Here is a 14197-nt window from a genome sequence, read left to right on the forward strand (position 1 = left end):
ATCAAAACCAGCCCAGCCTGTAAAAGTGGAACTGAAGGAAGATGCCAAGCCAGTACAGTTGAGGCAGTACCCACTGAAACTAGAAGCTAGGTTAGGAATAGTACCTCTAATTGAAAAATTCTTGAAATATGGTATTCTAGAGGAATGTGAATCAGAATATAATACTCCAATTTTTCCAGTAAAGAAACCTGATGGTAGTTATCAATTAGTCCAAGATTTGCGGGCTGTAAACCAGATCACTAAGGACATTTATCCGGTAGTTGCAAATCCATATACCTTGTTAACATCTGTGAAAGAGAAATATAAATGGTTTACTGTACTTGATTTAAAAGATGCCTTCTTCTGCATACCCCTTGACCATGAAAGCAAAAATTCCCATTGCCTTTGAATGGGAAAATCCACACAATGGGAGGAAAACTCAATTAACCTGGACACACCTTCCACAAGGGTTCAAGAATAGCCCAACCATCTTTGGAAATCAACTAGCCAAGGAACTCGAGGAATGGACTACAAAAGGTCATATCATGATCCCTCGACAATGGTATTTGTTGCTACAATATGTAGATGATATTCTGATTGCGACTATGGGAAAAAGGATAGAAGAGTTTGTATCCCATATGGTGACAACAGTATTGGAACAAAAGGGGGGCCATTGGCTTTCCTCAAGCAGAATGATGAAATACCAGGTAATTCTGACAGAACAAGATGATGTTGTTCTAAAAATTACTAACCTAATGAATCCTGCGGAGTTTTTGGGTGCAGGTACTGAAGAAGGAGATCTGGAACATGATTGTGTGGAAGTCATCGAATACACCCATGCAAGTCGTCCTGATTTGAGAGACACCCCGCTGGCAGAAACTGACTGGGAACTCTTTACTGATGGCAGTAGCTTTGTGGAAAGTGGAGTATGGTATGCAGGATATGCGATCACTACTGTCAAGACAGTAATTGAGGCCAAACCCTTACCACCAAACACCTCAGCACAAAAAGCGGAATTAATCGCCTTGACTAGGGCATTGGAACTCAGTGAGAACAAGAAAGGTAACATATGGACTGACTCAAAATATACTTTCGGAGTTGTTCATGTGCATGGAGCCTTTGGAAAGAGTGGGGACTGCTCTCTTCACAAGGAACAAACATTAAATACCAGAAGGAAATACTGAACTTGATTAATGCCATTCAGAAACCATCACAAGTTGCTATAATGCACTGTAAAGCTCATCAAAGTGGAACATTGAAAATTATTGGGGGAAATCAGCTTGCTGATCAAACAGCTCCGTCGGTGGCACGGCAAGTGAGAACAATGGTGGGTCTTGTCTCCCAGAAGGTAAGAGCAATTGATTTATTACCTTCAGAGCCACCTAAATATTCCATAGAAGATGAAAAACTTGTAAGTCTAGTAAGAGCCAGCAAGAATAATTCTGGGTGGTATGTAACCACCAATGGACAAGTTGTGGTGCCAAGCACTATTATGAGAGGAATACTTCAGACAGAACACCAGGAGTGTCACTGGGGTGCAGAAGCATTGGTAACTTATCTAAGGAAACAAATTATCTCGGTCCAGATGTTAACAATGGCAAAGTCTATTACAGCTAAGTGTGAAATTTGCTTGAAAAATAATCCTCTAGTAAAAAGAAAAATAGAAATGGGGAAAATTAAGACAGGCATGCAACCCGGGGATTATTGGCAAATAGATTACACGGAACTCCCCAGAACTCGTGGATATAGATATCTACTCGTTGTGGTGTATACCTTTTCTGGATGGCCAGAAGCCTTCCCTTGTCACACCAACCAAGCAAAAGAAACTGTGAAATGGTTATTAAAAGAAATAATCCCTAGATTTGGGGTACCAATAGGAATATCATCCGATAGGGGGCCCCATTTTGTGGCACAACTGATAAAGGAGGTTAGCAGATGTTTAGGGATTCATTGGCATCTGCATACTCCCGGGAGGTTTTCTCGGTAAGGACCAGCTGATTGTTTCCAGGGTTTAAGGTGTTTAGGTGCAGAGGGTTCTGTTTCCGAAGGTGCAAGACACGGCACATCCAATTCTAAAGCGTTACTGCTACTGTTTTCTATAGCCATACACGTGCCCTCCGGTGGCCACTGTACTTCACTAGGCAGGTCATATTCAGGCCACCGGCGAGTACAATATTCAGTTAATTTCTTTTTACTCATTGATTGTCCGAATCCACCCTCCTTCCAATGTTTCAACAGGCAATCTAATGGTGACATCTTTGTATTGCACGTATCAACACAGAAGGATATAGATAACTAACGCAGAAAGATAACACAGGTAACTTTACCAGAACAACAGTAAACACGGATCAAATCACCAGTTTCAACAGTAAATACAGATTAAATCACCAGAACTACAGACCAGGTGCTGAGCAGCACTAATAACCAGACCAGGTGCACACAAATTACCAGACCAGACCAGATGCCGAGCCCGCAGAGGTTTCCCTCTGTCTGACGGACGGCTGCCTAGGCAATACCCCGGGAGCTCCCTGCCCAACCGAGCGTGGCTTTCGCTGCGTCTGACCGGCAGGCTACCAGATGCCTGACCAGCAGGCTACCAGACCAAAACCAGACCAGGTGGGTAGCCAATAATCCAGATAAAACACCTTCTTACCAGTCAGAGGTCCGTCATGAGCAGCAGAGGGTCAGTCGCATCCGATGCACTCCCCAAGAATACCTCGGTGCTAGCCGGAGCAGGATCGAGACGTGACCCACCTCAGCAGCCCACGAGGTCCCACCTGGGTCGCCAAAATGTTAGCAATAAGGACACATAACCACAGGCGTAGTTATATGCGGTGCTTTATTTCAGCGCTGGGAAACCAGGGGTTCACACCCAAAGCTGGCTTCCCTGCTCAGTTTAAGTTACACAGTATTTATACAGTCCATTCACATACATATTCGTATATTCATTAAGATACGTAACGGTTACTCAACATTGATTGCAACATCGATTGCAACATCTTGGAACTATTTTGATCATGTGCAGTGTCCTCTGGTGGTCTTTCAGGGAGTCTTCAGGATGAAGTAAGTAGTCTTCATCACTTCTGTCCCTTTCACCTTTGGGTACTGCACAGGCGAGCTACTTCTATAGCTAGATAACTGCTGACTTGCTCAACCTCCGGAGATACTGCATGTACTTCTCCTCACTCTATGCGTATTTAGGCTAAGATAAAGCTAGGTTGTTAAGATAAGAGTATACTCGAACACGATATGCTTGAACATCCTTTCAGGGACAGTTTACAAAACTGATTCATCATTTCAGGAACGTTTTGTAAAACTGGTTCTGTTACTAACACACACATAGGATTCCTCACCGAAAAACACGCAGAAGCCTTTCCACAAGCTTCTAGGTATATGCGCCCATACGTGCACGCATACGCAGCTAGAGAAAAGCACCTACCTTTTCATGCACACTTCTGCAAGCACGCCCTCTCACTTCTACTTACAGGAGGACGTACGAGAAACGCACTTTCATGCTGGAGGGTAAACACGTCTGTTTAAGATGGAGACACTGCACACACGTACACATGGCTTCATATTTGGAGGGTACCCCCAGATATGCTCCTGTTTTGGGATCAAACTGTGTGTGAATGAAGTTGTGCTTATAAATACTCGTCTGTCCACGTGCGTGTGCCTGGTTGTGGGTTCCATTCATGTTTGAGCTTAAATGAGTGTACAGCTGTGGTGTTTGTTGGAACGCTTCTGCATCTCTCCAGTTGTACAGTCCTGCATTTCTCATGTGGACAGACGCAAGGGAGCTCTGCTAGGAAAGAATCAGCGACAGACATAGGCAGAACTGAACGCTGAGCCATGGTACTTCTCATCCATGGCAAATGCTTCACAGTCACCTGAGGAAAGACACTTAGCAATCAACCTACAGGAGAAACGGAACAGAACATGTCATAACAAGAAAGTGCAACAGAGCATCTCTTCACAAGCTTGTCCCTGATCTATAGCTGAAGGCAAACACTTGTGTGCTTGTGTGAGAGGCAGTGTCTTTCCTGTCACCGTCTGGTAGTTTTGCACAGTCACAGGTGCTGGCACGACTGTCAACGTCTAGGATACCTGCAGACTTGACCCAGTGCTTGTGGAGACAGTGTCCCTGAAAGTCTCTGTGTGCCTTAGCGCCTGCTGAATCCAGCCATTTCTCAACCCGCATGTGAGTCCCTCTTTCTCTCCACACACATGGGTGTTTATTTCGTCTCCTGTGTGCATCTGCACTGGTGTTGTGCTCAAGTGAATGTGTCTGCTGACACTTTGTGTGTGTTGGTTGTGCCTGTGTGCAACAGAACAATCATGACACCTCAAGTGAACAGAGAAAACGGGAATCATCTAGGTAGAGGAGACAAAGGCAGAACAAGGCAGGATTGAAATGTGTTTATGTAGACGCTTTCCCTGTGCTGACTTTTCACAGTTATACCAGAAAAAAATCCGAGAGGTAGCCCTACCCGAGAAACGCTTCCAAAGAGGTCATTTAGCGAAAGAACAGCAGAGCCTGTGCGATATGACTGCACGTGTAGCCATTCGTGTATCAAACGTCTGCATAGAAATTTGTCAGTCTGCACAGACATAGACGTGCTTGTACTTTTATACACGACGGTAGTGGTGCATAATTTTGAACGGAGTCCCGTGTTTGTACACGCTTGTGAGACGGTCCGATGGGGTGTACAGGCTCGTGCGTTTATTTGGAGTCTTGTTTATACAAGAGCTGAAGCATGTGCACAAGTGTGAGTGTTTGGGGAAGAGTTTCTGCATATATGGAGCTGACCTCTCCCCTGCTTGCGTGTGGACACAGATGCGATAGGAATGGAAGCTGCTGAAGCAATATAGACTGTGGACAAGGTACAAAGGACTTACCCATCCTCAAGCAATGCCATGATACCTGCTCTCTAACCACCTGCAGAACGAAGGGATATTTTTCAAATTTTAGATCCTCCAGCACGAGGACGTGCGGACAGAAGATTAAGTTGTATAGAAGCAGGGTTCTTAGCTTATATTTGACTAGAAATTAATAGATCTACTGGATGTAAGGAACTAATAATTTTCTTCGTGTAAGTGTGTACCAGTTGCGCTTCAGAGGAGAACTGCCAGCGTGGAGAGGTAGATCGTCAGACAGATAAAAAGACCCTCAGAATCTCCGCCGAAACAGACTGCATGTCCTGCAATTGACGCTAGATAACATCAGTAGCCTGCTTTTAGGCCATTCTTTCTCCTGTAGACGCTTGGTATGTGAAAAATTGCCCCAAATTGTTATGAATATGCAAGAATTGGAGCCTACTGCTTTCCTTTTTCTTTTCCGCATGCACACATAGGCTCCCTCACCGAAACACAGGCAGAAAGAAGCCTTTCCACAAACACACAGATGTGTGCAAAAGCTACCGCCTGCGTGCTCACGCAGCTACGGAAAAGCACCTACCTGTTCCCACAGTGATATAGAATGTTTCCAAATAGGTCATTTAGCCAAAGAAGAGTGGAGCGTGGTATCAGGGAAAAATCATATCTGAAGGACCTTGCGCTAATTCCTGCTAGCAAGGAAAGGCTTCCAACTTCAGCACCTCTTCTTCCTCTCTATTTCTCTTTCAGACTATGTTCCTTCTTCTTTCCTTTACAATTGCCTAGGACGTGCTCCCCTCCATTCCAACCCGGCTCATCAGCCCTTCTGGGATACTCACACTTGTGCACCTGCTGCAGCTCTTGTAGAAAGAAGTTTCACACACGCTCATTCCATCCTTGCAATCATAAATCGAGCTGAACACACATGCACGGTTGTGATCTCACACCATTCTACACATACCATTTCCTATACACCTATACAGAGCCACAAAATCCCAAGGTCTCACAGACCTTCCAAGAGCACATAGGCTTGTCTCTGATCTATAGCTGAGGGTAAACACTTGTGTGCTTGTTGGAGATCATCCGTCTTTCCTGTAAGTGTTGGAGTGTTTCGCTCAGGTCTAATGTGCTCAAGCTCGATAATCAAGGTCTAGGATATCTGCAGACCGGTCCCTGCTTGTGTAGAGACAGTGTGCCTGAAAGTCTGTGTTCGTTAGCGCCTGCTGTATCTAACCGTCGCTCCATACTCGTCTGAGTCTTTCCCTCCAAAATCATGGGGGTGAATTTCGTCGCACATGTGCATCTTGCGCTAGTGTTGAGCTCAGCTGAGTGTGTGTCTTGACGCTTGGTGTGCGTTGGCTGTGCCCGTGTGTAACACAGCACAGTCAGGAGTGCGCAAGTGAACAGAGAAAAGGAAAATCGCATAGGTAGAAGCAACGAAGCAAAACCGATTCAGGATTGACGTTTGCTCGACAGAGACAGATTCCCCGCGCTGACATTTCACAGTTACACGAGAAGAAAGCTGAGCGGTACATCGACCGGAGAAATGTTTCCGCAGAGGTGATGTAGTGAAAGAACAGCAGTGTGCGCGGCAGTCAGGACTGTGCCTGAAAAGCGCCAAAACCCGCAGAGCCTGCGTTCAAAAGCTGGTGGCGATGTGACTACACTGAGGCACGTTCCCGTGTCTGCGACTGTATAGAGTGCTGTTTCATGTTCACACAAAGGCTCACGGTCCGCTTTTTCTTCTGTGTGTGCACACGCGTTTCCGTTGTCTCTTCCGAACACCGGTACCTCTGTGCGTGTAGAACGACGTGGTCAAACGCATCTGCCTGTGTTTTGGTAAACAATGGAGTGTACGTGTTCGGACAGCGGCATCTCCGCAGACGTCTCCACAGACCCAGTTCTGAAAGCCCCGCACCCTTGGACTGAACGTAGAAACAACCAATTGCATCGGTGTGCGCAATCACATATTCAAGACGGACGTCTTTAATCTCACAGAAACACTACTGTATTTGCGTTCAAGCATGTATCCGAAACGATGTGTGATCAGATGAGCTGCCGGTATTTGCTCTGTTCTGCATGCTTCGTTGTAGCTCTCTTGACGGCCGCAGGCTTATCGGCTTGCTTTATACGACTGTGTAAAGGGATAGCTTGAGAAAGCTTGCCTTTTGCCTACTTCAGCGCTGGAAACTAGTTGCTACGCCTTCCCTTTTTTCCACGTGCACACACACGATTCCTCACCGAGAACCACGCAGAAACCTTTCCACAATCACCCAGCTGTGTGCACACATCGCCACGTGCACGCACACGCAGCTAGAGAAAAGCACCTACCTTTTCACGCACCGATGAGTAAAGCAAACGCCTGGCCACACACATGCACACTTCCACAAGCGCGCCCACTCCCGTCTCTTGACAGAAAGACGTACGTGAAATGTAGTGACATGCTCGAGGGTATACAAGTTTGTTGATGTGTAGCGTACTGCAAGAAAGCATACATGCGTGCACGAGAATACACCTTTTAAGGATATCTGGAGAAATGCGCCTGCTGCTCGGGTTTGTGACACACGTGCTCTCCTATGGGGTTTGTGTCACACACATTGTCCATGGCGGTTTGTGACACACACACTGTCTAATGGGGTTTATGACACACACACTGTCCAAGGGGGTTTGTGAAATACACACTGTCCATGGGAGTTTGTGATATGAACACTGTCCAATGGGGTTTCTGACAAACACGCATTCCAAAGGGGATTGTGACACACGCGATATCCACGGGTGTTTGAGACACACACGCTGTCCAATGGTTTTTTGACACATGCACTGTCCAGGAGAGTTTGTGACACAGACGCTGTCCAATGGGGTTTCTGACACATACACTGTTTAGAAGGGTCTGAGACACACACAGTATGCTGTGGGTTTTGTGACACACACACTGCCCGGGGGGGTTGTGACACATACCCTGTCCAAAGGGGATTGTCACACTCATGCTGTCTAATGGGGTTTGGAACACACAAACACTTTAATGATGCTTGTGACACACAAGCTGTCCAGGGGCGTTTGTGACACAAATGATGTCATATCGGTTTTGTGAGACACAAGCTGTCCAGTGGAGTTTGTGAGACACACACGGTCCATGGCGGTTTATGACACACACGCCGTACAATGAGGTTTGTGAGACACACACGGTCCATGGCGATTTGTGACACACACACTGTCCAGCGGGGCTTTGTGACATGCACACAATCCAATGGGGTTTGTGACACACAAACTGTGCAATGATGCTTGTGACACACACACTATCCAAGGGTGTTTGCGACACACACACTGTCCAATGTGGTTTGTGACACACACACTGTTCATGGGAGTTTGTGACACATACACTGTCCAATCGGGTTTGGGACACACACTGTCCGATGGGGTTTTTGACACGCACTCTGTCCAGGGGCGTTTTTAACACATACACAGTCCAGGGGGGGTTTGTGACACACACTCTGTCCAAGCGGGTTTGTGACACACACACTGTACAAAGGGGTTTGTGACGCACACACTCTCCAATGTGGTTTGTGACACACACACTGTCCATGGGAGTTTGTGACACACACTGTCTAATGGGGTTTTTGACACACAGACAGTACAATGGTGTTTGTGACACACAGACATTCCAATGGGGTTTGTGACACACACACACTGTCCAATGGGATTTGTGATACACACGCTCTCCAATGCGGTTTGTGACACACACACAGTCCATGGGGGTTTGTGACACACACACACTATCCAATAGCGTTTATGACACACACACTGTCCAATGGGGTTTTGACACACACTCTTTCTAATGGGGTTTGGGACACATGCACTGTCCACGTGCGTTTGTGACACACACACTGTCCATGGGGGTTTGTGATACACACACTGTTCAATGGGTTTTTGAAAAAGCACTGTCCAGGAGACTTTGTGAGACACACGTCATCCAATGGGGTTTGTGATACACACACTGTCGAGGGGGGGTTGTGACACACTGTCCATTGGGATTTGTGACACACAAACTCCACCTTAAGCTCGAATGGAGCATCAAGGCACACGCATGCTCTCTCTTTCCCTATACCGAGTCGTGTATAGAAACCGCTAAACCTGCGATCCGCAGTAAGATACCACGAAGCATGCCGTACGGAGAAAATACCAAAAGATCCTCAGTTCACACATTGTTTCTGATACATGCTTGAACGCAAATACGTTTTTGCTGCTGTGGTATAAAAGACGCCAGTCAGAATATGTGATTGCACGCACCGGTGAAATTGTCACATAGCCACCCGCTTTTGAATGCAGGCTCTGCTGGTTTTGGCACTCTCCAGGCACACTCCCGATCACAGACCCGATTGGACAGCGTATGTGTCACAAACGCCCCTGGACAGGGTGTGTGTCACAAACCCCATTGGAAAGTGTGAATGTCACAAATCCCATTGGACAGAGTGTGTATAAGAAACCCCATTGAACAGCGTGTGTGTCAAAAACCCTATTGGACAGCGTGTATTTCACAAACCCCATTGGACAGTATGCGTGTCAAAAATCCCCTGGACAACATGTGTGTAATAAACCCCATTGACAGCGTGTATGTCACTAACAACCCTTGACAGCCTGTCTATCACTAACCCCATTGGAAAGTGTGTGTGATGCAAACCCCGTTGGACTTTGTTTGTGTCAAATACCCCCCTGGATAGGGTGTGTGTGTCACAAAACCCATTGGACAGTGTGCTTTTTACAAACCACGTTAGACAATGTGTGTGTCACAAACACCATTGCACAGTGTGTGTTTCACAAACCCCATTGGACAGTGTCTCTTTCTCAAACCCCATTGGACTGTGTGTCTGTCACAAACCGTCCTGGACAGCGTCTCTATCTCAAACCCCATTGGCCAGCGTGTGTGTCACAAATCCCCCTGGACAGCGTGTGTGTAACAAACCTCATTGGACAGTATGTGTGTCACAAACCCCATTGGACCGTGTGTGCCTGTCACAAACCCCATTGGACAATGTGTGTTAGAAACTCCTTTGGACAGTGTGTGTGTCAGAACCCCTCCTGGACCGTGTGTGTGTCTCAAACCCCATTGTACAGTGTGTGTGTCACAAACACTTCTGGACAGCGTGTCTGTCACAAATCTCATTGGACAGTATGTGTGTCACAAACCCCCTTGGACACTGTGTGTGTCACAAACTGCCATGGACCGTTTGTGTGACAAAAACCCATTGGACAGCATCTACTTCAGAAACGCCCCTGGACAGGGTGTGTATCACAAACCCCATTGGACAGCGTGTGTGTCACAACCACTCCTGGGCATTGTGTGTGTCACATACCCCATTGGACAGCGAGTATGTCACAAACCCCTTTGTACTACATGAGTGTAACAATCCCTGTTTTACATTGTGTGTGTCACAAACCCCAATACACAGTGTATGTGTCAGAATCCCCCTTCGACATTGTGTGTGTCACAAACCCTCTTGGACACTGTGTGTGCCACAAACCACCATGGACCGTCTGTGTGACACAAACCCCATTGGACAGCATCTGTGTCACAAACCCTATTGGAGAACGTGTGTCTAACAAACCCATAGGACAGTGTTTGTGTCACATACCCCTTTGGACAGAGTGTGTGGGACAAACACCATTAGACAGAGTGTCTGTCTTACATCCCATTTAACTGTGTGTGTGTCACAAGCCCCATTAGACAGTGTGTGTGTCACAAACCCCGTTCGACGGCGTGTGTTACAACCCCCCTAGAGAGTGTGTGTGTCACAAACCCCTTTGTTCAGTGTGTGTGTCACAAACACCATTCGATAGAGTGTGTGTCACAAACACAATTGGACAGCGTGTCAGTCAGAGACCCCGTTGGACTGTGTGTGTGTCACTAACCCGATTGAACAGCGTGTGTGTCACAAACCTCATTGGACAGTGTGTGATTCAGAAACACCATTGGACTGTGTCTCTGTCTCAAACCCCATAAGACTCTGTGTTTGTCACAAACCACATTAGACAACAAGTGTGTCATAAACCTCACTGGACAGTGTGTGTTTCACAAACACAATTAGGCTGTGAGTGTGTCACAAAGTCTCCTGGACACTGTGTGTGTCACACACCCCATTAGACAGAGTATGTATCACAAACCCGATTGGACAGCGTATGTGTCACAAACGCCCCTGAACAGGGTGTGTGGCACAAACCCCATTGGAAAGTGTGAATGTCACAAATCCCATTGGACAGAGTGTGTATAAGAAACCCCATTGAACAGCGTGTGTGTCAAAAACCCTATTGGACAGCGTGTATTTCACAAACCCCATTGGACAGTATGCGTGTCATAAATCCCCTGGACAGCATGTGTGTAATAAACCCCATTGACAGCGTGTATGTCACTAACAACCCTTGACAGCCTGTCTGTCACTAACCCCATTGGAAAGTGTGTGTGACGCAAACCCCGTTGGACTGTGTTTGTGTCAAATACCCCCCTGGATAGGGTGTGTGTGTCACAAAACCCATTGGACAGTGTGCTTTTTACAAACCACGTTAGACACCGTGTGTGTCACAAACACCATTGGCCAGTGTGTGTTTCACAAACCCCATTGGACAGTGTCTCTTTCTCAAACCCCATTGGACTGTGTGTCTGTCACAAACCCTCCTGGACAACGTCTCTATCTCAAACCCCATTGGACAGCGAGTGTGTCACAAACCCCCCTAGACAGTATGTGTGTCACAAAACCCATTGGACAGTGTGTGTGTGTCACAAACCCAATTGGACAATGTGTGTTAGAAACTCCTTTGGACAGTGTGTGTGTCAGAACCCCTCCTGGACCGTGTGTGTGTCTCAAACCCCATTGTACATTGTGTGTGTCACAAACACTTCTGGACAGCGTGTCTGTCACAAATCTCATTGGACAGTGTGTGTGTCACAAACCCCCTTAGACACTGTGTGTGTCACAAACTGCCATGGACAGTTTGTGTGACAAAAACCCATTGGACAGCATCTGCTTCACAAACGCCCCTGGACAGGGTGTGTGTCACAAACCCCATTGGACAGGGTGTGTGTCACAACCACCCCTGGACAGCGTGTGTGTCACAAACCCTATGGGACAGTCTGTGTGTCACAAACCCATTTGGACTCTGTGTGTGTCACAAGCCCCATGGCACAGCGTACCTGTCAAAAACCCCGTTAGAAAGTGTGTGTCAGAAACCGCGTTGGACAGTGTGTGTGTCACTAACGCCCCTGGGTAATGTGTGTCTCACAAAAACCATTGGACAATGTGCTTGTTACAAACCACGTAGACAACGTGTGTGTCACAAACCCCATTGGACAGTGTGTGTTTCACAAACACCATTGGACAGTGTCTATGTCTCAAACTCCATTGGACTGTCTGTGTGTTACAAACCCCATTAGACAGTGTCTCTGTCTGAAACCCCATTGGATTGTGTGTCTGTCACACCCCGCCGCGGACAATGTCTCTCTCTCAAACCCCATTGGACAGCGAGTGTGTCACAAACTCCCCTAGGTAGTGTGTGTGTCTCAAACCCCATTGGACTGTGTGTGTGTGACAAACACCATTAGACAGTGTGTCTGTCTCAAATCTCATTCAACTGTGTGTGTGTCACAAGCCCCATTGGACAGTGCGTGTGTCACAAACACCATTGGACAGTGCGTGTGTCAGAAACCCTCCTGGACAGCGTGTGTGTCTCAAATCCCATTGGACAGTGTGTGTGTCACAAACACCCCTGGGCACTGTGTGTGTCACATACCCAATTGGACAGCAAGTATGTCACAAACCCCTTTGTACTACATGAGTGTAACAGTCCCCGTTTTACATTGTGTGTGTCACAAACCCCAATACACAGTGTGTGTGTCAGAATTCCCCTTCGACATTGTGTGTGTCACAAACCCTCTTGGACACTGTGTGTGCCACAAACCACCATGGACCGTCTGTGTGACACAAACCCCATTGGACAGCATCTGTGTCACAAACCCTATTGGAGAACGTGTGTCTAACAAACCCATAGGACAGTGTATGTGTCACAAACCCCTTTGGACAGAGTGTGTGTGTCACAAAACCCGTTGGACAGCGTGTCAGTCACAGACCCCGTTGGACTGTGTGTGTCACAGACCCCCATTGAACAGCGTGTGTGTCACAAACACCATTTGACAGTGTCTCTGTCTCAAACCCCATTGGACTGGGTGTGTGTCACAAACCCCATTGGACAGTCTGTGTTTCACAAACACCATTGGACAGTGTCTCTGTCACAAACCCCTTTGGACTGTGTGTGTGTGTGTCACAAATCCCATTGGACAACGTGTCTGTCAAAAACCCCGTTGGAAAGTGTGTGTAAGAAACCGCATTGGACAGTGTGTGTGTCACAGACCCCACTGGACAGCGTGTGTGTCACAAACCACGTTGGACAGCGTGTGTGTCACAAACCCCACTGGACAGCGTGTGTGTCACAAAACCCATTGGACAGTGTGTTTGTCACAAACCACGTTAGACAACAAGTGTGTCATAAACCTCACTGGACAGTGTGTGTTTCACAAACACAATTGGACTGTGAGTGTGTCACAAAGCCTCCTGGACACCCCTGGACAGCCTTTGTGTCACAGACGCCCCTGCATAGATTGTATGTCACAAACCCCATTGGACAGCGTCTCTGTCAAAAAACTTGTTTGAACGTGTGTGTCACAAATTGCGCTGGACAGTATGTGTGTCACAAACCCTATTGAACAGCCTCTGTCTCATAAAACCGATTAGACAGCGTGTGTGTCACTGACTACACTGAACAGCATGTGTGTCACAAACCCCATTGGACAGCGTGTCTTTCACAAACCCCATTGGATAGCGTGTGTGTCACAAACCCTCCAGGACAGTGTGTGTGTCACATACTCCCGGCTACAGTATGTGTGTCTCAAAACCCCTTGGACTGCCTGTGTGTCGCAAACTCCATTGGACAGCGTGTGTGTCACAAACCCCATTCCACAGCGTGTGTGTCACAAACCCCAATGGACAGCATCTGTGTCTCAAATCCCCATGGACAGTGTGTGTCACAAACCCCACTGGAGAGCATGTGTGTCACAAACCTTATTGGACACTGTGTGTGTCACAAACCGCCATGGACCGTGTGGTTCTCTCAAACCCGATTGGACAACGTGTGTATCACAAACCGGAGACGACAGCGTGTGTGTCACAAACCCTCCTGGACAGCGTGTGTCTCACAAAACCCCCGGACAGCGTGTGTCTTACAAACCCCATTGGACTGTGTGTGTGTCACGGACTCCTTTGGACAGTATGTGTGTGTCATAAACCACATTGGACAGTGTGTG

At 47.2% G+C, this 14197-nt stretch overlaps 1 protein-coding gene across 1 annotated transcript in view; it reads right to left on the reverse strand.

Moving 5' to 3' along the window:
* LOC308041734 (rap1 GTPase-activating protein 1-like) overlaps positions 1–14197 on the reverse strand; it is a gene marked incomplete at both ends in the record, with an annotated part of 278133 nt that overhangs the window by 241487 nt on the left and 22449 nt on the right. The gene's annotated exons all lie outside the window — the stretch shown is intronic.

Source organism: Nesoenas mayeri, assembly GCF_963082525.1.
Source record: "Nesoenas mayeri genome assembly, chromosome: 1".
Lineage (NCBI taxonomy): Eukaryota > Metazoa > Chordata > Aves > Columbiformes > Columbidae > Nesoenas > Nesoenas mayeri.